The 26,479-nt window shown below is 42.4% G+C and overlaps 1 protein-coding gene and 1 non-coding gene across 6 annotated transcripts in view; both read left to right on the forward strand.

Annotated features, from left to right (window-relative positions):
* Gna14 (G protein subunit alpha 14) overlaps nt 1–26,479 on the forward strand; it is a 159,553-nt gene that overhangs the window by 42,910 nt on the left and 90,164 nt on the right. The window contains exon 1 of one of the 5 annotated variants that reach the window (XM_031389849.1): nt 22,714–22,788. The exons of the other annotated variants lie outside the window; for them this stretch is intronic. The gene's annotated coding sequence lies outside the window, so the exon portion shown is untranslated. Of the gene's footprint in view, nt 1–22,713; nt 22,789–26,479 lie in introns of those variants that run through there. 5 annotated transcript variants of the gene reach the window in all.
* Nucleotides 12,022–12,223, forward strand: LOC116104258. The gene has a single exon (XR_004123773.1). It is a non-coding gene; the product is annotated as a small nucleolar RNA SNORA73 family (small nucleolar RNA).

The raw sequence follows: 26,479 nt of genomic DNA on the forward strand, positions 1-26,479 counted from the left end.
ATCCACTTCCCTGAACTACAGAGAATTCTGGTGAGGCCTTAGATGTGGAGGGTCCTTTCTATTCTGAGATGTTAGGTTAAAAAAGAAATGCTTCAAAATACCTTCTTCTCCATTTCCTCCTTCTCCTCTCTCCTTTTTCTTCTTCTTTCTTTTCCTCCTCCCCCACCCCTTTCCCTTGCCAAAGTTCTACCTAAGTATCTCTGCCTGGACCTAAATTATTGATCCTCTTGTTTCAGCCTTCCGAGTGCTGGGGTTACAAGAGTGCATCAGCATGCCAGCCTATGAAATACCTTCTAAATGGTGACCAGCTGTACAATATCAGGCATCTTCTTCTTCATTGAGCCTTCTTATGGGCACCCTGGATAACAGGAATGAAGGCATTTGTCCCAGCTTTTTAAGATGATGAACGCATTGTCCATAGATTGCATAGTTGAAAGGAGACATAGAAAAGAGAGTGGTTGAGGTTCCTTGCAGGTGCACTGAGACCATCCTGGTCCTTATCTGAGTGTAAAAGGGCAGCCAGATACCTGCTGCTCAGACCCCAGGAGGCTTTTCATTCATTTCAGCCTTCAAAGGTCAGGTGTACTGACCGGGTGTGGTGGATCAACCTATATCCCAGCTCTTGGGAGGCAGAGGCAAGAAGACTGTGTGCTGGAGGCAACTGTGCACTACATAATGAGACACTGCTTCAGAAACAAACAAGAGCCAACAAGGCGCTTGTTCCTAGATAGAGATAGAGATAGAGATAGAGATAGAGATAGAGATAGAGATAGAGATAGCGATAGAGATAAAGATGCAGTTGGACCTCTGAGATGGAGGTCCATCCTCTTAAGGCTCAGGAACAGTGCACAAGAGGGATGGAAAGAGTGTAAGATCTGGGAGATAGGAGGAAGACCACCTTCTTCTGGGCTTGATGGAGACATTCTAATCATGAACTCAGTGCACTCAAAGTCAATATAGGCATATGCTGAGCCAGAGAAAATGGGAGCTGGCCATAAACTAGGGATGGGGGAGGGGCTCCAGAGGCCCTGCCCTCTTCCCACAAGAATTAATGGCTGCCAATAATTTCTGGGAAATGGGGAGTCACAGACACCAATCGTGTAACCACTGGTGAGCCCAACAGGATCCAATGGAAAGTTTCAAACCTATGATCATGTAGGTGGTATGGGTTTATACTCACTGAGTCTCAAAACAAAGCAAAACAAAACAAAACACATGAATATGGAAAAGGGACTTGTAGAGGATGAGGTCAGTGGTAGGGTTGGGTGGGAAGAAACAAGGAAAGGGGGCATGTGGTGATGATGCATTGAGCAGATATATAAAAATGTCAAGGAACAAAGTTAATCTGAAAAAGTACTAATCAAATGGTTGTTTGTATCTGATGCTAAGCAAGGCATAGGCCCACTATGGGTTCTGGGTCAAGGGACTGGTACTTGATAGGAGATAACCCAGCAAGAATATAAAGTCTTGTGTAGCAATCAATGTAGCAGTTGGGGATAAAAGGAGAGAAGAAAAATATAAAGTAAATGAATGAAGCAAGTGTTAATGAAGGCTTGAGACCAGTAAGAGCAGAGCAGGAATTACCACCCTTCAGTGGGCCAAAAAGGCTAAGAAGATAGTCAGGCTAGTGTGGTCTATGTGGAATTAAAATGACCCAAGTAAAACTGGACAAGGCTTGTCCTCCCTTTAAATGGGTGGTCACTGCTGCATGGCCACCTAGGTCAGTGCTTCCAAAAGGTCAGGTCTCATAGTTCATGAAGGTCTAGAAAACCCAGGCTCAAAAAATTAAAAAACAAAACAAAACAAAACACAATCTTTGTAGCTAATGAAAGTGAATTAATATTCCATCAGGCATGCTGGTAGCCTTGGAGGTCAGAAGTGGGCATTGGATCCTATGGAACGGGAGGTATAGATGGATATGAAGTACTGTGTGAGTGTTGGACACTGAATCCAGGTCTTCTACAAGAGCAGCAAGCATTCTTAGTCACAGAACCATGTCTTCATCCTGTTGACTCTTTTGTTCGTATACAACCTCCAATTTAAACATTAGAATTTGGAGTCAAGTCTCCTCTGGCTGAGAAAGGAATGGGTTGAACATGACACAAGTCACTTGAGGGGATCAGATATAGCTTTCAAATTGAGGGGTGTGTTGGGGAGGGGCACTGCCCAAAGCTCGTCTGAGAGGCATTATCCGTAGAGCTACTGTGTCAGATGGGAGGCTTTGAGATTAGCTCATGAGAATGGGGAGCCAAGGAAGGTTTTTGAGCAAGAGAGTGGATTCTCTGTTGGAATGATCATCTGAATCCTCTAACACTTTTGTTATAGCAGAGAGAGGGATGGATACCTATGCTTCTCATGCACTGCCTGAAATGAACACACGGAACCTCTACCAAACTCAGACAGTTGTATGTGCTACGTAATTATCTTCATAGGAAAAAAGGAAGACTGGTGGGAAACTCCACACAAGGTCATTCCATTTGGAAGGGAGGGGCCTTGGTTTAAATCCAGGAACATTTCATTCTAAACCTTTAGCTCTTCTGCTGTAGTAGGGTAAGGGCTGGAGGATGAGACAGGGAGAGAGAGAAAGCAGGACGAGACCAACAGATTGATTTTATTTCTTCTCATAAACGTTTGTCCTATAATTTCACAATGGACAGCCAAGGATTTGAGCAGAGATAAGTGTTCTATTCAATAGGATCCCTGGGTGTCAGTGTGATGGAGTAGGGACTAGAGAAGAGTGTGAAAATGTTGACTGATGCAAGTCATCTTAGAAGCAATTACAAGATGATTTCCAACTGCAGCATTTCAGTGTGACATCTGTCTTTCTGGAAGATTCTTTTAAGGTTGTAGAATGGAATCTTGTATTGCAAAGCCATGTTTAGACCTAACAATATTCCTGGGGGACAGTATCTTGAAATGTGTAAAAATATACTCAATGTGTTATTGTTGTCATCGTCATCGTCATCATTGCCATTGTCATCATCATCACCATCATCTTGGCTTTTTGAGACAGATTTTTCTCCGTGCAGTTCTGGCTGTTCTAGAACTCACTTTGTAAACCAGATTGGCATCTGACTCAGAGATCTGTCTGTCTCTGCTTCCCAAGTGTTGAAATAAAAGTCATGTGCCACCATGCCTGGCTAGTATGCCATTCTTATTAGGATGTTTGTCTTATGGTTTTCTAATCAGAAAAGTGACTAGGCTAGCCTAATGTGCACTTCAACTCTCTGAAATTTGGCCTTTGTGGGAGATATGTATTGATGAGTAACAGTATCAGGGCACAGAGAAACCAGCAGTGGGGGAGGGGCGGTGCTCAACCTTAGTTCTGTTGCATTTGTGAGAGTCTTCCCCATGCTCCCTAAACAAAATAGATACATCAGATTCCTCTGATGCAAAGGCTATGTCTAGAATCCATTTTACACAGAGAGATAACTAAGTGGATGAGCCAGGGAAGTCTGTGGAGCAGTGGGCCTTTGCTGTGTTTCTAAGTGGCTTTGTACCACTTTTCCCGACCTTTGAGAGGAGCGGAGACATTGTTTTTCCTCCCATTTAATGTTTCCTGGTTACACAAGACAAAGTCTGCGGAGCAGCATTTTAGAAAAGGAACTTCTTGGTACCGAAGGCAATTACTCTGGGTGCTCATAATTAAAATCCGGTCTGAGCTGACCCAGGAAGAGCGTGCTTGTGCAGGTAACCCCAGCCGTCAGCCTTGCTTTGGGTCACGTACAGTTTACTCTGTGTATACTGACTAAAGATTATAACCTGCGAGGAGAGGAAAAAGGCAATATGTAGCTACCTTCAACGCCTCTCCACCCTGGACGAACAAACAGCCCCCTCCCATTTCAACAAACATGTGCCAATAAAGGCAGGGCTGCCACAGGCGATGGCTTCTGAGAATGAAATACAACTGATGCCTGAGCTCTAAGATCATACACTGAACAAAGAGTGTTCTCTGCTCTTCCAGGAACCCCTGCATACTAAGAAAATACCTCGCTGTGTTTTACATAAATAAAATTTCTAGGTCAAAGTCAGATTAATTGGCAGTACTAACTCTTTAGCAGACAATTGGAGGGTCTTTTCCTTAAGAGGCACAGGAAGGAGGTAGCCTAGCCTACCCAGCTGCTCTCGGAGACTGAGATCTATTCGCTCACCGGACCAGTGAGAAATCAATGCCAGGTTTTGGTAAATGGGTCCTGAAAGTTAGTGAATCATCATATAGCTCCGTAAGACATCTGAGAGTTCTACCACTCAAGTTTGATGTTAAAAAGAGAACGGGGAGTCTTTAGGTGCTACTGTCTAAAAACAAACCCATCTAAGTTGTTCTGGTACTTGCCTCTCTTCCTCCTCCCCCTCCTCCTCCTCTCCTTCTCTTTCTCCTCCTCCTCTTCTTCTGCTTCCTTCTGCCCCTCTCCCTCTTTTTCTTATTCTTGTTTTTGTTTTCCTTGTGTGTGTGTGTGTGTGTGTGTGTGTGTGTGTGTGTGTGAAGCTCATGTTAGCTCAGACTCAAAATCCTCCTACCTCAGTCTCTGGATTGCTAGGATTACAGGCGTGTGCCACCCTATCTGGAGTCTTTGCTTTTCTTGATGAGGCTATCATAGTAGCTCCCATTGCTGTGGTGTGCCTGGCATTGCTTATGGGTGGAAGGAAGAGGTGCAGATGCTTTAGCTCCTTCCTTTATGCTGTCACTGTTAACTGTCCAGGGTGATACAGAAGTCAGTCTCTCTCTCTCTCTCTCTCTCTCTCTCTCTCTCTCTCTCTCTCTCTCTGTGTGTGTGTGTGTATTTGTCTGTCTGTCTCTCTTCTTCCTTCCCTCTCTCCCTCCCTCTCTCTTTTTTACTCTCTTAACCCCTAGAGATTCTTTATATCTCTCCTCTGCTGGCTGCCTTGTTTCCCGAGAAATAATTTTGCTATATGCAAATCGCCACAGCTTTCCTCCTTCACTCTCCTCTAGAAACCATCACATCCGGCTTGCAGCTTGCATATTCATCATTTCTCTCAGAATGGCTCTGAAAGCTGTGGTCATCTGCATCACAAGATCAGATCAAGCCAGTCAACATTCCAGCAAAGATTGGGGGGGGGGGGGAGAGCACGTGAGCCCCTCCCCCTAGCTGAGCCACCATTGGTAGTTAGTTAGTGACTGCTGGGTGGAGGGGTATAGACACTGTTATGAATCAGCAAATAATCTCACATCCAGGAGCATATAAGCAGCCCCAATGCAACTCAGTGGGTTATTATTTTTTAAAAAAATAAATATTGGAAAGAAAGAGTCCAAAGAGTGAGACAGAATAAGAGGGGACAAAGGGGTAGGGAATGAGTATAATTACAACCCATTGTAAACTTATGAATTGCCAAAGAATGATTTTTTTAAAAATTAAAAATGAGGGAAAGCCTATGAGCCAGAATAGTAGTAGTAAAGAATAGTGCTGAAATGTCATGGCGGTAAGCCAGTCACTGGCCAACTGAAGCAAGGAAAATAGATAATTGCAAGTGCCCGATAGCATCTCTGCTAGAGGTAGGGGCTCACAAGCTCCCCACATCTTTGCTGGAAAGTTGACTGGCTTGACACAGCTCTCAGAACTATTCTGAATGAAACAGTGAACATGCGTGCTGGAAGCAAGAGATTTTCTTTTCTTTTCTTTTTTATTTTAGAGGAGAGTGACTGAGGAAAGTCAAGGGAGTTTTGACCTAGTCTAACCTTAATTACTTCCCTCAAACTGTGTACCTCCAAATTCCATTAACATAGGTATTTAGTTGTTAAGTTTCTGTCACATGAGCTGTTGGGGACACAGTGAGATCATAGGACCGGGTCTTTGTTACTCCATATGGCTAAAAGGCCATATCTGATTTAATTAGAGTTGGGATTCTCATAAGGGACCAGTGTGGGGGAGGGTAAGGCAGGGGTGAGTCAGAGAAGGAACTGTAATAGCAGAAGTCTACATGAGGGACAGAGATCTGAGTGTGAGGCTGGCTTTGAAAATAATACAGGAGAGGCCACAGCCAAAGAATGCCAGTGGTTCTAGAGATGGAGAAGGCAAGGAATGGCTGCCTCCCTAGGGCCCAAGATGTGACACATCCCTGCCAGTCCTTACTTTTAGTGTCTTTGAGCTCTGGAACTGTGAGAGAGTTTCATTGAAACGTGCGTTTCAATGAAAGCAAGATGCACAGAACAAAATTACTCACTTGAAGCCACAGTTCAATGGCATTTAGCATCTTCACCGTGTTGTGTGGTCATGAGCTGGTTGAAGAAAATGTTTACTGCTTCAGAAAGAAACTCCTTGGTTTCTGCAGTAGTTTCCTGCTCTCCAAGGTAATCAGCAATCCAGGCTGTCTCCATGGACTAAGTGGATTAGTGTAATATAAGGCCGCTTGTGCCTAGTGTGGTGGTCAAGGGTTAATTCATATTGTAACAGAGGTTAGTATTTCATTCTTTTTATAGTTGAAAAACATTCCATTGTAGGCAAACATGATTTATTCATTTGTTGATATACATTTTTGTTATTTCTGTGTTGGTTATTGTATATGGAACTGCCATAAACCTGTAGGTAGTTTGAGTACCTGTTTCTGATTATTTTGGAATATGAACTTAGAAGCAGAAGAGCTGCTCCCAAAGGTTAAGTGATGACCTTTTGAGACAACCTCAAACCATTTTCCATAGTAGCCAACCTTCTTTATACCCCTATGCGGGTTATACAAGGAGTCAAACTTCTCTACACCAAGGCATGGCTTTCCCAGGTTTTCTTGTTCATTTTTCAACAGAAAAATTTATTTATCATGCTGCAAGAGGCAGTGGGCAGGGCAGTAACAAGAACACTGCTAGTAATCGATTTTTTTTGGTCTCGACAACTGTATATCCATCATAGTAGCTGTGAAATGGTGCCTCCTAGTTTTTATTTGCATTTCCCTGATGATTTAGGTTGAACACTTTTTGGCCATTTATTTCTTTGAAGAAATGTCTCAGATGATTTTTCTTGTGGTTCCCTGTTGCTGAGTCTCTAAAGTTCTTCATATATTTCCAATGCAATGCCTTCGGTTTGTGTTGTTTCAGGCCACTGAGTTTGTGGTAACTTGTAAAGCTCCAATAGAAAACTAATACTGGGGGGTTATGGAATTTATTGAAACCTGAAGATGCTCTGGGATGCTGGAGAGCAGAGTGTGAATTGTGTGTCTACTTCAGCTGTGTCTTTGTTTTGTCTCTGACTCCTATGTCTGTCTTTTGAGAGCTGTAGACTGGCTGGCACTCCCTGGATCATGTTTAACCAGTAGGTCTAAAGAAGGGCAATTGCTTTGAGCAGTAGTCCCTCTAAGACTGCATGTGAAAGACACAGAGATGCACGTAGTGCAAGAGGATGCTTTACAGCAAGTGAGCAACAGGGATGCCCCACAGGCACACAAAGATGTTAGTGCTCGGATTTATCGATACCATGTCCAGGAATCTTCAGTTCAAGAGATAAATCTGGAAGTGCCAATAAAAAGACAGGTGGGAGGGCAGGCAGTGGCTGCACATGCCTTTAATCTCAGCACTTGGGAGGCAGAGGCAGGCAGATTTCTGAGTTCAAGGCCAGCCTGGTCTATGGAGTGAGTTCCAGGACAGCCAAGGCTACACAGGAGAAACCCTATCTCAAACAAAACAAAACAAAACAGAAGACAGGAGGGTTTAATGGACAGATGCAGGCTGTGTCAATAGAGGTACCCCACTTGAGAGAATGCTGACACCTTTATTCTGCCCTGTACTGACCACATCATGTGTAGGACAAACAGTTTCATTTTCTGTTCTTTACCTTGAGAGTAGGTAAAGTAGACTAGGTCCAGAGGTGAGAAACTAGGAGGCCAGAGTCACATTACTGGAATAAGTGGCAATTATCAGATACTCAGAAGGGTAGTATAAAGTCAAGCTATAGGGAAATGTCCAGGAGAGTCATGCCACACAGCTTTACATTGGCACCTGTTCCATTGGTCACTGCTATGGTTTAAATCCAAAAGTACTATTCAGAGGCTCATGGCTAATTTAAGGACTTTCTTGTCAACTGGTGTTATTTTTTTCTTGGGGTGTGTGTGTGTGTGCCATAATAATGCATTTGTAGGGTTAGCGGACAATTTTTAGGAGTCAGTTCTTTCCTCTTACCATATGGATCCTGGGGATCAAACCCAGGCTATCAGGCAGGGTGGCAAGTGCTTTACCCACTGAGTCATCACCCTCACTCCAGATGATGGATTTTGGAGAGGTGATGGATCATGAAGGCTCTGACAACAACAGATGAATCCATTAAGAAAATCCTAGGGTGCTGAGGCCTGATTGAAGGATGCAGGTCACTGTGGTACATTTTTGAAGGGTGCATCTAGTCCCTAGAACCTTCCTTACTCCCCTTCCCATCACGGTGAGCAGCTGTGCTCCCTCCACTGGACCCTCTGATGCTTCTAGACTCCCCATCCCAAAGAAAGGGAGCCAGCTGAGCTTAGACAGAGGTGACATGGAAAGTAAACTGGCACCCTTTAAGTTACTTATGTGGGTATTTTGTCACAGCATCCAGAGTCTGACATGGTGAGTGATCCTTGTGTACTGCTACAGAGCTAAAGATGCTCTGGCCAGCAGATTTCCTTCATGAGAAGATGGGGAACTTCTACTCTGTTTACTTCTACTGTGCCTGCAGCTTGTCAAAATAAACAGTTTAAAATAACCATTATAAAAAAGGAATATTTGGGGATACCATACTCTGGTTGCATGCAGCCAGAACTTGGGCTCTTATGTTTAGTCTCTCTAAAATGGTCTTCATGGCCCTCAGAGGCATTGGGATTTGGGGTTACTGGCTCTTCTATTACTGCACCAGCTACAACATGAAGTGAATGGTGGGGGAGGAGGGGGGGTCACAGGATAGGAAAAGAGGTGGCTTATGGGGGACTGATCAAAGGTTGCCAGAAGGAAGCCCTAGTGGCAAGACAAAGCTGTTATCTGAACTTTGATTCTGTTCCCATTAATAAAATGATGTTCATATATTCACTCCCAAAGTCGGAGTTATTTTTCTAAAGAAATATGTATATACTGTGGTTTTCAGGTGAAATATACTATCAAAGTCATCATTAAAGATAAAGTCCATTTGACAAAAGTGTATAAATGTAGAAAAAAATCTACATTAAAATTTTGGGTTTATGGGCCAAATTGGCCGGCAGATTTTTTTTTTTTGGTCTTGATTTTTCTTTTTTAGATTTATTTCTTTTTATCTGTACATGCTTGCATGTATGTATGTATGTGTACCTGGTGCTCATGGAGGTCAGAAAAGGGCCTTGAACACCTGGAAATGGAGTAACAGATAGTTGTGAGCTACTGTGTAGGTGCTGGAAATTGAACCCAAGTTCTCTGCAAGAACAAGTGTTTTTAACCTCTGAGCCATCTCTCTGGTCCCCAAATGTCATGCTGCCCCCACTTTTTTTTTTAAGAAAAAAGGTTTAGTTTTTAAATTATTATTATCTCTGTGTGTGAGCACCCATGGAGACCAAACGAAGGTCTCAGGTCTCCTGCAGCTGAAGGTCAGACTGTTATGAAGCTCCTGAAGTGCTGGGAGTTGAATTCCTGCTTTCAACAGGAGCAGTGAATGCTCTTAACCACGGAGCTCTCTCCAACCCTTAGTGCCACTAGGAATTTTGGAGAGTAGGTGATGGGGGTCTCCTCAGAACCCCATGGACACTAGGCACAGTGGTTAGGCCGTTCAACATCTCTCTGTAGCTATCCTCACAGAGAGGACAACTGTGGCCAGACTCAAAATGTCCTTTTTGTGTGCTTTGTTTTTAATATCCACCTTTTCAACTAACAATCTACAATAAAAACGATGAAAGTCACAAACGGAAGTTTACAGGAATTTCATAAGCTTAGAGTAATTTATTTTGGCACCTGGACTGAGAGGAGTTCAAAGTTCCCAACTGAGGGGTTTGTGTTACCGGCTTACCTTGGCTGTAACCTGAGCTTGCTTTCCTTCCCTGACTGCCCATCCTGTCCTAACCTAACCTAGTTGGTAAGCCTTGCCTCTATTTTCTAAGCAAATTCACAAAACAAAGGTGGCGCTGTCTTTTTAGGCGTTTGGGGAATTAAGCCAATTAGAGATGGGGTGAGGCTCTTAAGCATTTCCCAGCTTCCTAAGTGCGGCCTGACAATTTCTGAGCATCCATTCATGTGCAATTTGTGCAAACAAGTTTCAAGTGCTGGTACCTGAAGAAACCCAAGGGTATTCTAATTCAACATGCTCGACAGAGCTGTGAAAAGCCAGGCCTGGCAGTTAGTAGTGTTTCCATTTAGACAGCCAAGGGCTTCTTAATGCAATTGATTCATTTTTTATGAGTATGAGTGCTTACCTGCCTGCACCTGTATGTACATGTATCACGTGCTTGCCTGGTGCCCAAAGAAGTCAGAAGAGGGTGTTGGATGCCCTTGGAACTAGAGTTACACACAGTTGTGAACTACCATGTGGATGCTAGGAACCAAACCCAGGTCATCTGCAAGAGCAGCAAGTGCTCTTAATCACTGAGCCATCTTTCCAGTTCCGTGCCAGTGGCGTTTGAATACATCCTGGAAATTGCTCAGTGCCTGAGAATCCAAAGGCCAGCAGGACAAGGCCTCTGACTTTACCCAGCTCAATGCCTTGAGGGGGTTTCAGAGATACAGACAAATATCAGGCAATCCCAGAGACACTGTGCAACAGGGGAAGTGGGAGGCATCAAGTGATAGTGATAACAGCAGAGTAAATTGATCCGTATCTTGTGGCAACTGGGACAAAGAAATAGCCACTTTGGAAAAGTTCTGTGTCTAGTGTGCCAGAGAGAGAAAAAAGAAATCCAGATCTAACTGCTGTAAAAGATGGATGAGTAAACCATCATCAAGATGATGACAAACTTCAAGTTCAAGGTGATGGGCAAGCTCTCCAGAGATTCAGATAGATAGTCCAGGATTAGACTTTATTCTGGTGGGTAAGGAGAGATAATTGAACCTGTGATAGAAACTAATTGAAGAGAGGGAAAGGGTATGAAATTGTTGAGGGTAATGATGAGAGACAAGTAGATTTGAAACAAAAGCTGAAGAAGCGACTGGTACAATTTCACACTGTCGCTGAGTAACAGCACCAGTCAAACATTTTCTGCAGTCGTTTAGGGGCTTATTTTGTGCCAAGTGTGCTCAATCCTGGACCGAAAGCTTTGAGTATAATGAGCAAACATTGGGAAGGGTCAGTGTAATAGTTTGAATAAGATGTTTCCCTTTAAGTCTCAGGCATTTGAAAACTTGGTCTCCTCTTTGTTCCTGTTTAGTAAGGTTTAGGACCAGGGCCTTGTTGGAGGGGTATGTCACTGGGGTGGGCTTAAGGTTTCAAAAGCCTTGTGCCATCTCCCAGGCACTCTCTGCCTCCTGTTTGTGGATTGGGATGTTACTCTCTGTTGCTTGTCCAGTGCCACATCTACCTTCTGCCATGTCCCCCACTATCCTGGTGATGGGCTCCTATCCCTTCTAAACTGGAAGCCCCAAATATACCCCTCCTTCCATAAGATGCCTGGGTGTTACCGAAAAGTAAATACTGAAAGGACCTGTTGCTGAGAGGATGGTAACATGATAGGACATGTGATCCAGAAAGTATACCGGGAGGGAATGTTGTATGGAGGAACAATGGGGGCTTTGAGAAGCCCAACGTGTTCATGAATGCCAGGAAGTTGACTTGATCTGAAGTTCTGGTCAGAGAGTGGATGGTCACAGACTAAGATTTCAAAAATGGAAGTCTCCAGTGTCCATTAAGGTCTGAAGCCTCCGACTTCTAATGCACATCTTTGTGAATACACTTGATCTTTATATTTATTAAATATGGGAGAGGCAAGCCACCATCAGATGAAGTTGAGCATTTGACCAAAGACAACGGTCCACAGGGAAGCGAGCTGCAAAGCTGTTTCTTTTGGTCTTAGATGTCCTGGGCCCTAAGGATTGTGTAACTGCCAAACCCTGAGACTTGAGTCAGTCACTTAAGATCCAACTGTAGTGACCTGTTTTATTCATTAATCATTTACTTCAGAGGTCACTCTCCCCTGGCTCTGTCCTAGTGGCGTGTGGGAGCTTAGGGCACTGCCCAGTGATGTACAATCCCCTTCCACAACGTTGGAGATCAAACTGGGCTTCAAGTCTGTGCCTGCATATTCCTACAACTTCTCAGAGTCCCTTGGACAGTGACTGAGGAGACAAACCATGCAGGAAACAAGAAAAAAAAATCATTTATTTCTTTAGAGATAGGATCTGATCAGATAGCTTTTCCCATCTCAGAGCCAAAGGATGTCACCTCATCTTTCCCTTAAAAGTGGTCCTTCCTCAGTCTAGCCTACATTGTAGCTGTCTGGCAAGAAGATTTGGACCCAGAGCAAAAGGAAAATACCTTTATTGTTTATAAAGGAAAATACCTCTTAGCATTTTGATATGTGAGACAGGGACTCATATTGTTCTGTTCGTATGCTCACAAAATAGGGACTGTCGTTATTCATTATCTATGTGAGGAAAGTAAGGCACACAATGGTTAAAAAACTCATTGTTGTGTACATAGACAAGAGATGGCAGTGTAGAGAAGTCTCCCTGTGCACCTGGGACCTTCACCTTTCTGTTAGGTTGTCCCTGAAAGAGCTAGGTTCAGGTATGATTGTTGAGAAGATACAACAATTATTCTGCAACCTGTCCCAGCTGAACTCATGGCAGGGGTTTCCTACACACCCTGTAGACTTCCCCCTCACATGCTCTTGCAGAGTCTGTGAAATAGGCAGGGGAAGCTAGACCTTCTTAGAAGGAATGCTAGCACTATAGTGAGTGAGCATGGTTAAACAGCTCCACCAGCACCACAGGGATAAACTAGGGGTGTTTCAGCAAACCAGGACAGAGACACGTGAGCTGCACGATCACTTTCTATTAAGTGAAAAAGAAAGAAAGCAGGAAGTAGAGCCATAATATTACTAACTCACCCTCTATTGCCAGATGAAGGCAAGTTTTTCGAGTGCACAGATAGCTGGATTGACTTATGCCACAACAATATACGGAATTTCCTTGCAAAGGGGAACAACAGCCAGGAATGGCAAGGCTAGACAGGACAAACAGGCCACTTCACAATACAAGAAGCTACTTCCTCCTGTTGGCTTAGAGACATGAGTCAGCAGACCCGAAGGAATCATCGAGTCCTTCTTACTACTGTATGACAGTCAGTCATCAGAATGCCTGCGAATGGGAGAGAACCACGAACAGCAGCCCTCAGTAGCAGAACGCTCAGCCTCTGAAAGCCCCAGGAATGGAGGGCTTGCAGGCACCCAGATTTCCTTTTCGGTTTGCAAAGCTAACATCACTTTATGAAACTTGAGGAGCCGATTTTGAGAAACTGAAAGAATGTGACCCTTAGGGGCCAGTGAGCATCCCCGAGTGCCAACCTGGACAATTCTTTGCTGCCTGCTTCCAAATCTCTGTTGTGAAAGAAGGCAGGACTTGGGATGCCCCTGCACCATTTCTAGCTTTTCTGGACTCAGGAGTGCATGCGTTGGGAGAGGAACTGGGGCGCATGGGGCGAGGTGTGCGCTTTCAGTGTTCGCTAAAGTAGTCTCAGCTCAGAGTGATCATCCTCTCCACCTGTTCTGTGCTTGTCTCAGCCTTACCCAGCCTCAGCGCGAAGATGCCTGTGCAGTAATCTACCCAAAGGCCAGCCACATTATCTGGTACCCCAGCTTTAAAGAACTTGTGTGGGGTAGTATGCAAGGCCATTTTCTCAGGGAGCCTGAGTGGATGCCTTCCTCTCTAATCATGGACCTCAGTTCCAACTTCTAGGACTGAATGGCCCAGAGAATGGAGCAGAAGGTTTGTCTCAGAAATTACTCCAGGCATGACAGCCAGTGTCACAGTGTTGAATGAGATAAGGGCTACAGCATTCTCTAGACCCACAAGTCCCTTTTGAGATCAAGTTTCAAAGGATTTCTCAGCAGCCAAGACTAGAAGCTCTAGCTTCACTGGAGTCTTTTAGGTAGATTTACAGTATCTGCCCTGCTCCCAACTCAGATGGTCTGCTCTGCCCCGGGGTGGTGCTTAGTGTTGATCAACTGGACAAAGCTAGGGTTCTCTGGAAAGAAGAAACCTAATTGAGAAGATGCCTTCTTCAGGTTGGCCCGTAGGCAAGTCTGTGAGACATTTTTTGATTAATAATTGATGTAAGAGGGCCCATCCCACTGTGTGTGGTACTACCCCTGGGTGTGTGCCCCTGGGCTGTGGAAGAAAGCAGGTTGAGTCAAGAGGAGCAATCTAGTGAACAGCATTACTCCAGGTCCTCTGCTTCAGTTCCTGCCTTGAGATCCTTGGCTAACTTCTCTCACTGATGGATTGTGACCTGGGACATGGAAGCTGAATAAATACTTTTTTCCTTATGTTACTTTTGGTCAGAGTGCAAACTAGGGAACCTGGCAATGAATTTTTTTTTTTTTTTTGCATTTTCAGCCCATTCTTTCATAAGTATGAAATGTACACAGATAAAAGTGTTTGACTATGCAGTGTAGTCCTCACCCCATGCCTAAACATGACCTGAACAAGGACAGTAACAATAGACATGCAAAAGTGTATGAAAAAATATACACTTTATATATGTGTATACATGTATATATGTACATGTAATAGCAATTCAAAAAGAGGGCATAATTTGAAAGAAGGAGAGTATGGGTATATGAGAAGGCTTGGAGAGAGCAAAGGGAAGGGGGAATGATGTAATTATATTGTAATCTCAAAAATAAAAGAAAACGTGTTTGGGTTTTATTATTAAGCTGCACAATAGGCAGCTTCAGGTGGGGACAAGGTGGGCATGAGAGGCAAGGACAGCAGTCACTGTACAAGCTGAGGAACTGGGTAGAGTGCCATGAAAATCTTTACTTTCACTGAAGTTTTTAAACTGTCGTGCATTTAGGGCAGCTGTGCTGATCTGCAGTTTCAGATTTTGGCATGGTGATGACACATGATTTTTTTCAATACTTGGACTGACTGATTTTGTTCACCACTGCAGCTATTCCAACAGCTGAGTTTCGTGGGAAGCAGCACTATGTAGATGTAGATCGAGATCTTATTTTGGGCAAGGTCTTTCACTGGCCCTACAGCAGTGGTTCTCAGCCTGTGGGTCACAACCCCTTAGGGTCAAATGACCCTTTCACTGGGGTGGCCCAAGACTTTTGGAAAACAAAGATATTTACATTATGATTCATAACAGTAGAAAAATTGTAGTTATGAAGTGGCAATAAAAGGATTTTATGGTTGAGGAGGGAGTCACCACAACATGAGGAAGGGCTGTATTAAAGGGCTGCAGCATTAGGAAGATTGAGAATCACTGTCCTAGACAAACCATAGGTTGCTAGACTATACCAGGAGCCAATGAATAAAAGCAGGCCCAGAGCACCTCAGGTAAAGGCTAGCGATATCTCAATCTGGTGTCGAGGATCATGCTTTGTTCTTCCTGCCACCCTTTGCCTATTTGTGGCTTCTGACAAACCTCACACTGCACTGTCTACACTCCATGGTGAAGGAGGAGCACTTTTCAATTCTTTCTAATTTGGATCTTTACTAATTCCTTGAGAATTTAAGACAATGTATTTTGATCATATTAATCTCTACTCATCCCTGTAACTCCTTCCAGATCCATACTTCCCCCCATCCCTTTCCCAACTCTGTGTCCTCTGTTTTATTTTTGTTGGTTTGTTTTTTATTTTTTATTTTTTTTAAACAACCCATTGAGTCCAGTCAGTGCTGGCTATATACTCCCACGTGTGGAGACATCCACTGGAGCGTGGTGGACCTCCCAAGGCACACCCTTGACAGAAGCTGACTTCCCTCTTCAGTTTCAGGTAGGGGTGCTCATTAGTCCTCTGTGCTAGACTGCTGACTGGCTTAACTTTAGATAAGTGGATCTGCCACATTTCCTTCAGTCCTCCCCACTTTCTGGCTCTTAACACCACCCCACTTTCCCCTGCTAGTCCCTGAACCTTGGGTGGGGGTTGATATGGAGGTACCATGTGTGCCTGAGCACTCTTAATGCTTTCTGTGTTGACTTCCACTCAAAAACTACACATAGCTGTTTGAAAAATGTTCATTTTGAGATCACTTAAGAGGGAAAACAAGTTAGTGCAGGCTTATGTTGTAGTTCAGACAGAGCATTGGGTATGCATCAAATTGACCCTACCCCCAGCTCTACAGAAGGAGCAACCCCAGGTGCCCCTTAAGATTTCATAGAATATGTTTTGAACATGTGTAGTAAGTAGAGAGATTCTACAGCATTCATCTGTACACAGGGAATAGCAGACATTTAAGGAATACATGTTAAGAATATTATAGTTGGGTTTGTAGTAAGCTACTCTTTGGCATTTGGGGAGATAGAACTTTGTCCTCTGATGACTGTCCTAGGGGTAGGTGGCTAATACCTTTGAGAGGATGGCCAGATTTTGGTGTATTTTTTGAGACACTTTGACTTGAATCCACTAACAGGCGTGGCTCTGAGAGACTCTCATTCAATTCCTGTAAATGCCTGTTTCTTTATGCCAATCAGTGCCCAAACTCTTTCAGAATGGGTAAGAGTGATTTATCAAAATTTCTGCTCTGAAGTATGGGTATTAAAGAAAGTATGGAACAGATACTTAATCCTCTTGCCCTCAAATTACCCAACTGTCCAAACTCATATAGCGTGGTTTTTGAGTATATGTATTCTTGAGTAATTCCAGTGTAACAACCACCCCACAACCGTGCCTTAACTCTCTAGGTAGTCTGTGGCTGTGCGTATCCACAGCACCTTAGTGCCTACTCTAAAGCACTTCGCTTCCCCTCCTGCACTGAAAGTTGAGTTTAGAGCCTTGCCTGTACATCCTGGGCAAGCAGTCTACATTGGATTGTATTCTGGATTGAGTAGTCCTGGTATGAAGTTCTTAATTTACAATTGCATGCCAAGGCTCAGGATCATAGCTGCCACTGTTGTGCTGTTCCCATGGGGTTTGTTAGCTTTCCACGCATGAACATCTGATTGCCCCATGGGAAATGCTGGAACCGAACAAGGAAGACACCCTTGTTTCTGGGCAGTTGGCTGCTAAGGTGGGGTTCGGATGTTTGGTGTTCTCAGGTTGGCAGACTGAGCTCGTATTTTCACCATAGCGTTTACACTGGCAAACATTTACTTTGTTTCTGAGGACAGCCACAAATTGAGGAAGGTTTACAGCGTTCACCCACTGTTGATACCAAGCTGTTGCTAGATGGAATCTTAGTGGTATCTCTATAAAGATCGGGGAGTGTGAGTGCAGCTTTCGGTTAAGGAGAAAATAAATTGCTGATGGTACAGCGACGGAGTGGCTGTGATAATCCTGTGGGGAGGTGAAAAAGACCACTTACTGGAGTTAAAATGACACATTAACCTGTTTTCAGAAAAGCTAGGCAGATTCATCAAATTGCAGATGCTCAGTGGAGAATCCCTTAGTATCCTAAGATGAAGATGTTACTCTGTGGATGAGAGATTCTGTCTCCACATCTCTTCCACCTTAGTGAAAAGGTGAAACTGTAAGAAAGAAATGCCATGTGAGAGATCGCAGAGCCCATTCTGCACAGTGCTTTTTGTCAGCTGTAAACAAAGAGATTCTCACAGCCTGGGAGGATTCTTTTCTTCCCGCTCATCTTAAAATGAAAGAAGAGAATGTTCCTGTTAGCCTGCTGGGATCAGTGTGGTATGGGCCTCACACACACACCTGTGACGATAAAACTCCAACTCGCAGAAATGTTTGCTCTTCTAATAATTCTTAATAAGCCCAATGCAACCTGAAAAAAGTCACTTTGCTTGAAAATACCACAACGATCTCTCTAAACAGGTCTTTTTATTCCTGCCTTAAGGACCTTTCCGATGAAGCTCGATTGCCGTGCCAAGGCTGGGCTGGCATCGAAGACTCACCTGTCTCCCCTCAGTGACTGCCAGTTTCTTTCTGTAGTTCTTTGTTCTGATTAGCTCCTTTCGTGCTTTGTGCTCTTTATCTATGTTGGAGTTATACAAGCTGGTCCTTCTATTGTTTATCCCTTGTTTTCTATCTTGCCTTTATCACTCCATTGTAGTGCTCCAGAAATTGTGCTCCCTCCTTTACATTCAATCCCTTGAGCACTTAATGACATTCTCGGGGAAGCCGAAACCTCCATCTTTGATCTCAGCGTTCCTCTCCCCTCTCCTGCAACCCTCACCTCCTTTATACAGAAGAATTAGCTTAGCTGGTTTGCTTAAAGTACGCACAGGTTGATCAAAGCAGCACTCATCATCTCTCCCACTGTCCTCCCGCTCTTCCCCTCCCCCAGCTTCACGTAGCCCAGGATGGCCTCAAGACGGTCGCCGAGGATGACCTTAAATTTCTGATCTTATGAGCTGTGATCTAATAGGAGCTGGTGTGATTCGTTGAATTGATACTATTAATGAGGAGCAACCGTGAGTTGGTTTATCATTCCCGGGGTCTTCTTGGAATTCTGAATTGTCTGCCTACCTCCAGCATCATCCCCATGGAACCACAGTGGAACGTTTAGAAAATGACTGCTCCAGCAATTATGGCCCCAAAGTGCTCAGCACATTCCAGCTGGATCTGGCCCAATCTTGTTTTAAAATATGCAGAGTCCCCCAAATAACAGATAGGCAGCCTGGCTTTGCGAATTTTTAAGGCGTGGGAATGCCCTTTAGGTTAATTATTGGGCTTTAAAAAAATATTTAATGTTTCAATAGAGTCAATGACTTTTTGAAAAATCTTAATGTATACATTTTACTTTATGGAAAAGTGGAAGCAAGAGAAATACCAGAAGGCAGAACTGATCAGGAAAAGAAAAGGATTTAGGGTCATGATGGGAGTTTTTTTTTTGTTTGTTTTTTGTTTTTGTTTTTAATGGATCACATCTCAGCTGGCTCTTTGGTTTGTGGATTTTATGAGTAGTCCCTCCCCCAAGTTGCTTTTATTCAGAATATTTTATCACAGCAATGGAAAGCAAACTAGGATAGCAATTCACAGGGCCAACTACACTTCCTCACCCCTAGTTAGAACTCCCATGTGAAGCTCTTGAGAAGGCAGCTTCTTGGCCTGCTACTCTGACAGCTAATTCCTTCTGTTTATGAGAGCTATAAGTGCTTTTTCCTGCTTCGAATTGCTCTAATTTGTTATTACATTTGGTCCAGAATTTTTCAGGCATTTGGAAGGTCTTCTTTTGATATGGGTGAGGCCAAAGGAGGCTGTCCTGGGCTTCCACTGTTGTATCAGGTGTCTGTAATAATTATGCAATTCTAACACGAGCCTTACATATGCCTTCTTAGAAGCCCAAGGGCAATAGTTCTTGGCCTTCCTAATGCTGGGACCCTTTAATACAGATTCCCCATGTTGTGGTGAGTCCCAAGCATAAACCTCTTTCATTCCTACTTCATAATTGCAATTTTGCTAGTTTTATGGGTCATAATGTAAATATCTGATGTGCAGAATATATGGTATACAACCCCTGTGAAAGGCTTTGAGATTTTTATTTGTATCTTAGTGTCCTTCACCCTGCTAGTTAAAGGTTTTTTCAGAGCCTGTTGCTTTACAGTCTGTCCCTCAGCTCTGAGTGAGAACAGGACTGGGGAGAGACCCTGGTTGCCCCAAAAGACTTCACCAGTCCTTTCTGTGCCTTTCAGGAAGCTGTGCTTGGGTAGTGAGAGGGACTCCACCTATATGCCTTTGGGCCTGTCCAGAGCCTCACAGATGCTGAGCCCTCACTTTTGTTTGTGAATGAAACTTTTGATCAACTTTCAGTGCTTTACTTAAAACCGGGGTAAACTACTGTTCTCCACCGAGTGTTTTTTAAACAAGTATTTGAAGTATGATTGTGTGCTAAGAGCTCTTCCAGGCACTGCAGCTAAACAAAGATGGCATTTTCCTCCCAGAGCTTAAAGAGCCCAGCTTGCCTTTCCTTCCCCACCTCTCTTTCTTTGCGGTTGTTGTTTTTATTTACTTTTAAGATTGCATTTTAATTGCAACATTTCCCTCTTCCCCTTTCCCTTTCTCAGCCCTCCCATACACTACTCACTTTCTTTCAAATCCATGGCTTCTTTTTCATCAACTGTTCTTGTATGCATATAAGTATTTGTATAAACATGCATATTCTTAAATAAAACCTGTTGAATCTATATAATGTTACTTGTATGTATGATCTCAGGGATGACTGTTTGGCACTTGGGAACCAACTAGGGTGCTCTCCTCTGGGGATGACCACCCATCCCCAGCTTACTCAGTTGTCGGAAGCTCTTTGTGCAGGCTTGAGGGCTTTCCCCAATCCAGTTCAGCATCTGTGTCCTCCTTACTCTGCTTTGGGAGTTTAGCTTCTGATGTTGCAAGGAGACACAATCTTACAGAAAACTCATGGATCCTCTGGCTCTAACAATCTTTTTGCCTCTGTATTTGCACAGCAGATTTACATTTGTTAAAAATGTGTGTATTTGTTTGGATATGTTTGTTTGTTTATCTCTGGAACAGGGCCTTGCTATGGAAGCTAGCCTTGCCTGGAACTGGAAATTTTGTTCCTTCAGCCTCCCTAGTGCTGGAATTATGGGTGTGTGCCACCATTTCTGCTTGGAGATTTTTCTGGCAAGATCGTGAGTAATTAACAAGTAGTGTTTGAGAGTGAGCCCCTGGGCTGTCACATGATTAGCACTATCAGTTTCTGGACATAAAAGTTGTTCTGAGAATAGTGTTGGCTGGGAACTTCAGGCCCTTACTTGTTAGTAGAAAACAAATCTTTTAAAAGAACTTTTGAGTTTCAAAAGACATTTGAGGTGACTGAAGAACAGATCCCAAGAATAAGGGTTTGGCCAGGGCTGGAAAGCAAAAACAGACTAGTGGTTATGAATTAACATTATTAGGATTCAAGGTGTGTTGTGTTCTAGAATTACAAGCAATTTTTTTTTTCTTTTAAGGGTAGAGGTACTTTAAACTTTTAAATATTTTGAGCCATGTTGTTCCTGCTGGAAGTAGTGGGAACTTAGAATGCATATTGGGTGCTATTTGAGTCCCTTCAGAATTTTCCAGGCTGAATTTTATTCTTTATTAATTTGAATATTTTCATGTGCAGCGGATGGGAAGGGGTTCAAGTAACCGGTTGGCATATCTATTTTGACGAGTATTTTTGTGTGTGCATGAAAGTTTCAAAGGCTCAGGTGATCTTGGTTTAAAATCTGCCTTTGGGAATCACTGCCTTGTGTGCTTCCTGTTAAACTCAGGTTCTAACCCTCCACTCTTGATATGCTGAGCCTGTCCTATGGAATGCAGACTGCCACATCCTGGCAGTTTTGTGCAGTAGATGACAGTTAAATCCCCACCTTGCAGGAAAAAATGCTTCCATACTTTGTCCTGGAAGCAGAGAGCCCTTATCAAGTCTAGAACAATGTCCACTATGGTAGATTTTTAGAATAGCAAATGACAATATGTCATCTTGAAAATTATTTTGAAAAGTGAAATCAATATAGGGTTTGCATGTTGTATACAGCCACTGATATATTTGTGAGCATGCATATGTATAAATGTTAGTTTATATTAATGTGCAGAAAGAGTTCTGAACCAACATCCTCCACAAAGAGGACTTTTGGAGATGGTGACCAATGAATAAATAAGGGAAAATGTATTGCTGTATAAGTTGCATAATGAAGGCTTTAGATTATATATCTAATGGTCTCTAGGGATCCGTGGAGCTGTATACCAGTCATTAGGACACATTTTCAAATTTCCTTACTGGGCTCCACACTGGACCTATTAAATGGTGGTATCTAAAAAGTTTAATGCCAAGCTCTTCAGATGATTCTAAACTGTGGCTCGGATGGAGAGATAGGAGTGGGAAGAAAGGACTGAGTTAGACTCTGTCTCTTTCTATTAACTATTGACGTTTCTTACAAAGGTAACTGGGTGAGAGCCTAGTGAAGGATCCCTTGGGGGCACATTGGGAAGGGGTTTTTGTTGTGTGTGTTGAATATGACCAGGCCCATGTTTTACAGGGAAAATAGATCATTTGAGCTTTGGGGATTGAGAGCATTTTGTGAAGGTATTGACTAACCCAGAGCCATTCAACTTCCTGACAATGCTGGCCAAGAGAGACAGTAAAAGTAGTCCTGAGCTTTAAAGAATGTCTAGACAAACTCTTAACAGACAGAAGTGCAAGGAAGCAAGACCCTGGAGTTGCTTTCCATGCACACCGTCTAAAAAAAAGGTTTATAGGGCTAAAACATTGTTTAGTTAGACTCATGAATCATGGCCAGCATTTGATTGGAGTGTTACAGGGGGCTGTGGGGGAGGATAGCTCATATCAAAACTCTACCACTTTCTCCTACTGCCATGTTCCACTTAAATGCACAGCAATTACAGGGTTAGTGCCAGTGAAAGTGAAGCCAACTTAATTTCATTTGACAAGACAAGACATTCAGCATCAGGAATATTTTGTACTGGATCCAGGGTCAGTGTTGGTCAGGATGCTGGTCTCCTACATTTCTATTATAAGTCTCTTCTGTATCTATAAAAATACATTTTTTTTTAAATGAAGCAAATGGGTATTTGTCAGGACTTAGAGCTGGTATTGGTCCTATAAATGCCTAGAAAGTGCATGATTTAATGGGGATTCTGTTCATTTATGCTGAAATGAAAAGCACATTCTCTGGTTGCCATGGAAATAGACTTACCATTCTAAGGAAATGGATCTAGTACTTCCCTCCTAATGACAGCATATAACATAAGAACAATGGCTTCACATTGAATTTCATTGTGAGTTGACTGTGTTTCCTGCAAGTGAGCTGCCTCACTTGCTTTTAGCTCTCAGGGTTTACATGCACTGTGCACTAGTATATGATAAAGATGGAAGATTTTTATCCTCTGCCACTGAATCACTTCAGTTGTGGGAAGAATCCAAATTGGTTTCATTCAGATGTGAGAGTCATTGGACATTTGATAAGGATACCCATATTTTTTGTTCTTAGAAGTTGGAAGATCTAATACTGAGATCTGACTCTGCCTGGGGCAGAGATATTCTAATTAAGACCAGCAGGAGACCCTGAGATCTGAGGTTGATTAATCCAGACAAAAGCCACATAGAATAAGTCTGCTGAGAACAGGGTCCATTTCATTAAAACAGTTCATTGGAAATACTGCAGCAGAGAAACTTAATGGAAAATTCATTTGGAAGAGTAAATTATAAACAAAGTTTAGATCTTACAGTCTGAGAATTTTAAGTTACAGTGTTTACAAAAGTTAGACATGTAGGTTAAAGCAAGCATGAAATAAGTACTGAACCTTTTGTTGTAATTCTGGGGGCAGAATGTAATAGCAAAGGAGTGTGTCCCGGCATGTGGGACTTGATTAAGGATGAGTAAACTTTCCAAACCTTCTTCCACAGCCCAGTTATATGCAACCCACCTTTCCACACTGCTTTCTGTTTCCTAGAATAAATTCTACTCGAGCTTGATGGCTCTCTTCTATGTCTTCACTCTGCCACATATGGAATTTTTTTTATCTTGTTCTTCTGCACTTGTATACTACTCTTAGGTTTAGCCCATCTTTGTTATTTAATTTAACTGTTCGATCTTTAATATAATTTTCCTATCTATCTATCTATCTATCTATCTATCTATCTATCTATCTATCGTCAGTAAGGCAATTTCTCCTTGGAAGGGGAAGAAAAAAGACATGCCAGACCACAAACGAAGGCTAGCAAGTATACCAAACCAAGAGATTCCCTTGGTTTTTATTCTAACATAGGTGGTGACTGTGTCTTTTAGCCTTTGGCTGGGTAAAAGTCCTTTAGAGTGAAGGGAAGGTGAGGGACTGGCTGTTACGAGAATCCATGCAGCAGTGCCTTTCCTTTGCATAAACAAAAATCTTACCAGATTGGGAAGATTAAAATATTTCCATAAAAGTTTTGCAAGTTGAGGGAGACTAAAGGTGGGGGGAGATTTATGGTGTCACGGCATCAATTTGATGATTCATCATATATCACTGTTTTTTTTTTCCCATCTGCTATTTGCACCCATTCAAAGCTAAAAGTATAGTTATAGAAGATTTTGGGCTTTACAAAATACCTAAAGTATTTTTAATGGTCTTATCTTTTCTATAAAATTTGCCTGGGAACTTATAAGTCCCATACTTTAACAGCATGTTCACGGGATAATTTGTTACATTATCCATGTATATAGTTTAAATTCAGCTTCCTTTTTAAATGGAGTTGCACAACCCTATCCTTAATGGCAAACACAGTCATCTCCATAAGACTACCAGTATCCACTTACAAAGGTCAACAAGCTGGGCTTAGTCAGTGGACCCGAAACTGAATGTTTTGTCTTTGCTAAGACTATACAAACTTTTTACTTCTTTTTCCCTAGGCTTTCTACAGCACTTGCCTACTCTGTTCACACATGAACAAGACTAATTTATGCCTTATTTACATGATGAATCATGCATTCATTTTATATTGCTGTGACCAGATGCTCAACAGAAGCAAGTTAAGGGAAGTAAACATTCATATTGGCTCCTGGTTTTAGAGAGCTCAGTCCATGGTCTCTTGAGCTTGGGTAGGCATCAGTATTTGTGTTGGGGGAGGTGGTCTATCCTTTTGACAGACAGAAAGCCAAGAGAAAGGAAGTGACTGGCACAACTCCAATGACCTCAATTTCTCCATCTAGACCTGCGTCCTAATGTTTCTACTACCTTCCCAAATAGTACCATCAACTGGGGACCATGCATTCAGTGTATGAGTCTGTGGAGGGTATTTCACATTCAAGGTATAACAGGTTGTTTGGTACCTTACCTGCTCACATAATCTTGAAAGAGAAGCTAGGTTGCATCTATATCCCTACACAAAGATATCCATATTACCTATGTCAATAGCTATTGTTAAGTTGTGTTGAAGTAGTACCTATGTTTTATGAGTCTATATTGTTAATAATGGGTTTTAACAACTGTTAGATTTCTTCTTTTAAAGATTTATTTATTTATTTTATGTATATGAGTACACTGCAGCTCTAAAGATGGTTGTGAGCCACCATGTGGTTGCTGGGATTTGAACTCGGGACCTTTGGAAAAGCAGTCAGTGCTCTTAACTGCTGAGCTATCTCTCCAGCCCCTCTGTTAGATTTCTTAATGAAGCCTCATAAGCATCCAGTTCACAAGCTTCTATAGATGGGAAGAGAGACTCATTCTAAATATATGTAGGCTAATTCATGGGCTTGCAAGTTGACCATGGATTAGAGATGTCTTATTTCATCAGTCAGTATAATCTCCTAAAGACAGCCAGTATATCGTGGACAATTTCCACTTTTCCTAAGACGAGAGGATAAAGGAAGAGGAGTTGCCTGAGAAAGAGAGGCCCTCAATAGTTTGTTGGTATAATCTATGTAACTAAGAAAACAAAAAGTGGAGCTAATGTTTATCAACTCCAGTAATAGCTGGCTAAAGAAATAAATGGTAATCAAATTTAAACTTTTTGTGATTTGTGCTAAGTATTGATTTTGTAGTTAAGTCAATTCGGCTATTAAATCCAAGTTTTTCTTGTGGTAAATAGACATATCATGAAATTTACCATCTTACCATTTTTTAGTGTGCGTTCATTTCCATTATGTACATTTACAATGTTATGTAACCTGTACCACTATTCCTTTCTGGAACCTTTTCCACATCTTTGAGAGCTCTTTAAATTCATGGAAGTTATCCTCCATTCCCTTTGTGCCCTTTCTCACCTCCCCTAGTGCCTTGTAACCTTCATTCCTCCTGCTTCTCTGACCCTGTTTGTCTTAGCTATGTTTCTTAGATAAAGTGGGATTAAATAGTCTTTGCCCTTTGTGTCTGGATTCTTTCACTTGGCATAGTGCTTTCAAAGTGCATCGACCAGAAACCCCTTCCCTTTTAAGGCTGAGTGATGCTTTACTGTGCTTGTACACACTTCATCTATCATCACTTGATAAACACAGATTTTTAACTATGGGGCAGTTTTAACTGTATGCATACCATCTTATAGTCTCTCTCTCTCTCTCTCTCTCTCTGTCTGTCTGCTCTTTTCAAAGATTTTGCATTCTTTTTTGGTCTCTAAGAAAGATTTTGTTTATTTCAGACAACAAATTAGTCTCCCTCTTCCTGGAAAGGCAGCTGAGATAAATTTAACCACGTTCTGTCCCCTCCTTCTTCCTCATTGCAGACAGTAAGTTTCAGGCTACCACGGGTGATGCAGGATGCTCTTAGCTCAACAAGAACAAGAACAAGAAGAACAACAGCAACAAAAACAAGCTTTAAGCTTTCCAAAACTCTTTAAGCCTAGCAAGTAAAAATATCTATTATAGATATTATAATATATCCATAACTATTAATGAATTGATTTTATTGAAACATCTTACTTCTCTTTTGACATACATGACTTCCTTGTAATTACACCATGATTCCTTGTAACTTATTTAGGTATTTTTCTTTTAAA

Source organism: Mastomys coucha, unplaced genomic scaffold (genome assembly GCF_008632895.1).
Source record: "Mastomys coucha isolate ucsf_1 unplaced genomic scaffold, UCSF_Mcou_1 pScaffold21, whole genome shotgun sequence".
NCBI lineage: Eukaryota > Metazoa > Chordata > Mammalia > Rodentia > Muridae > Mastomys > Mastomys coucha.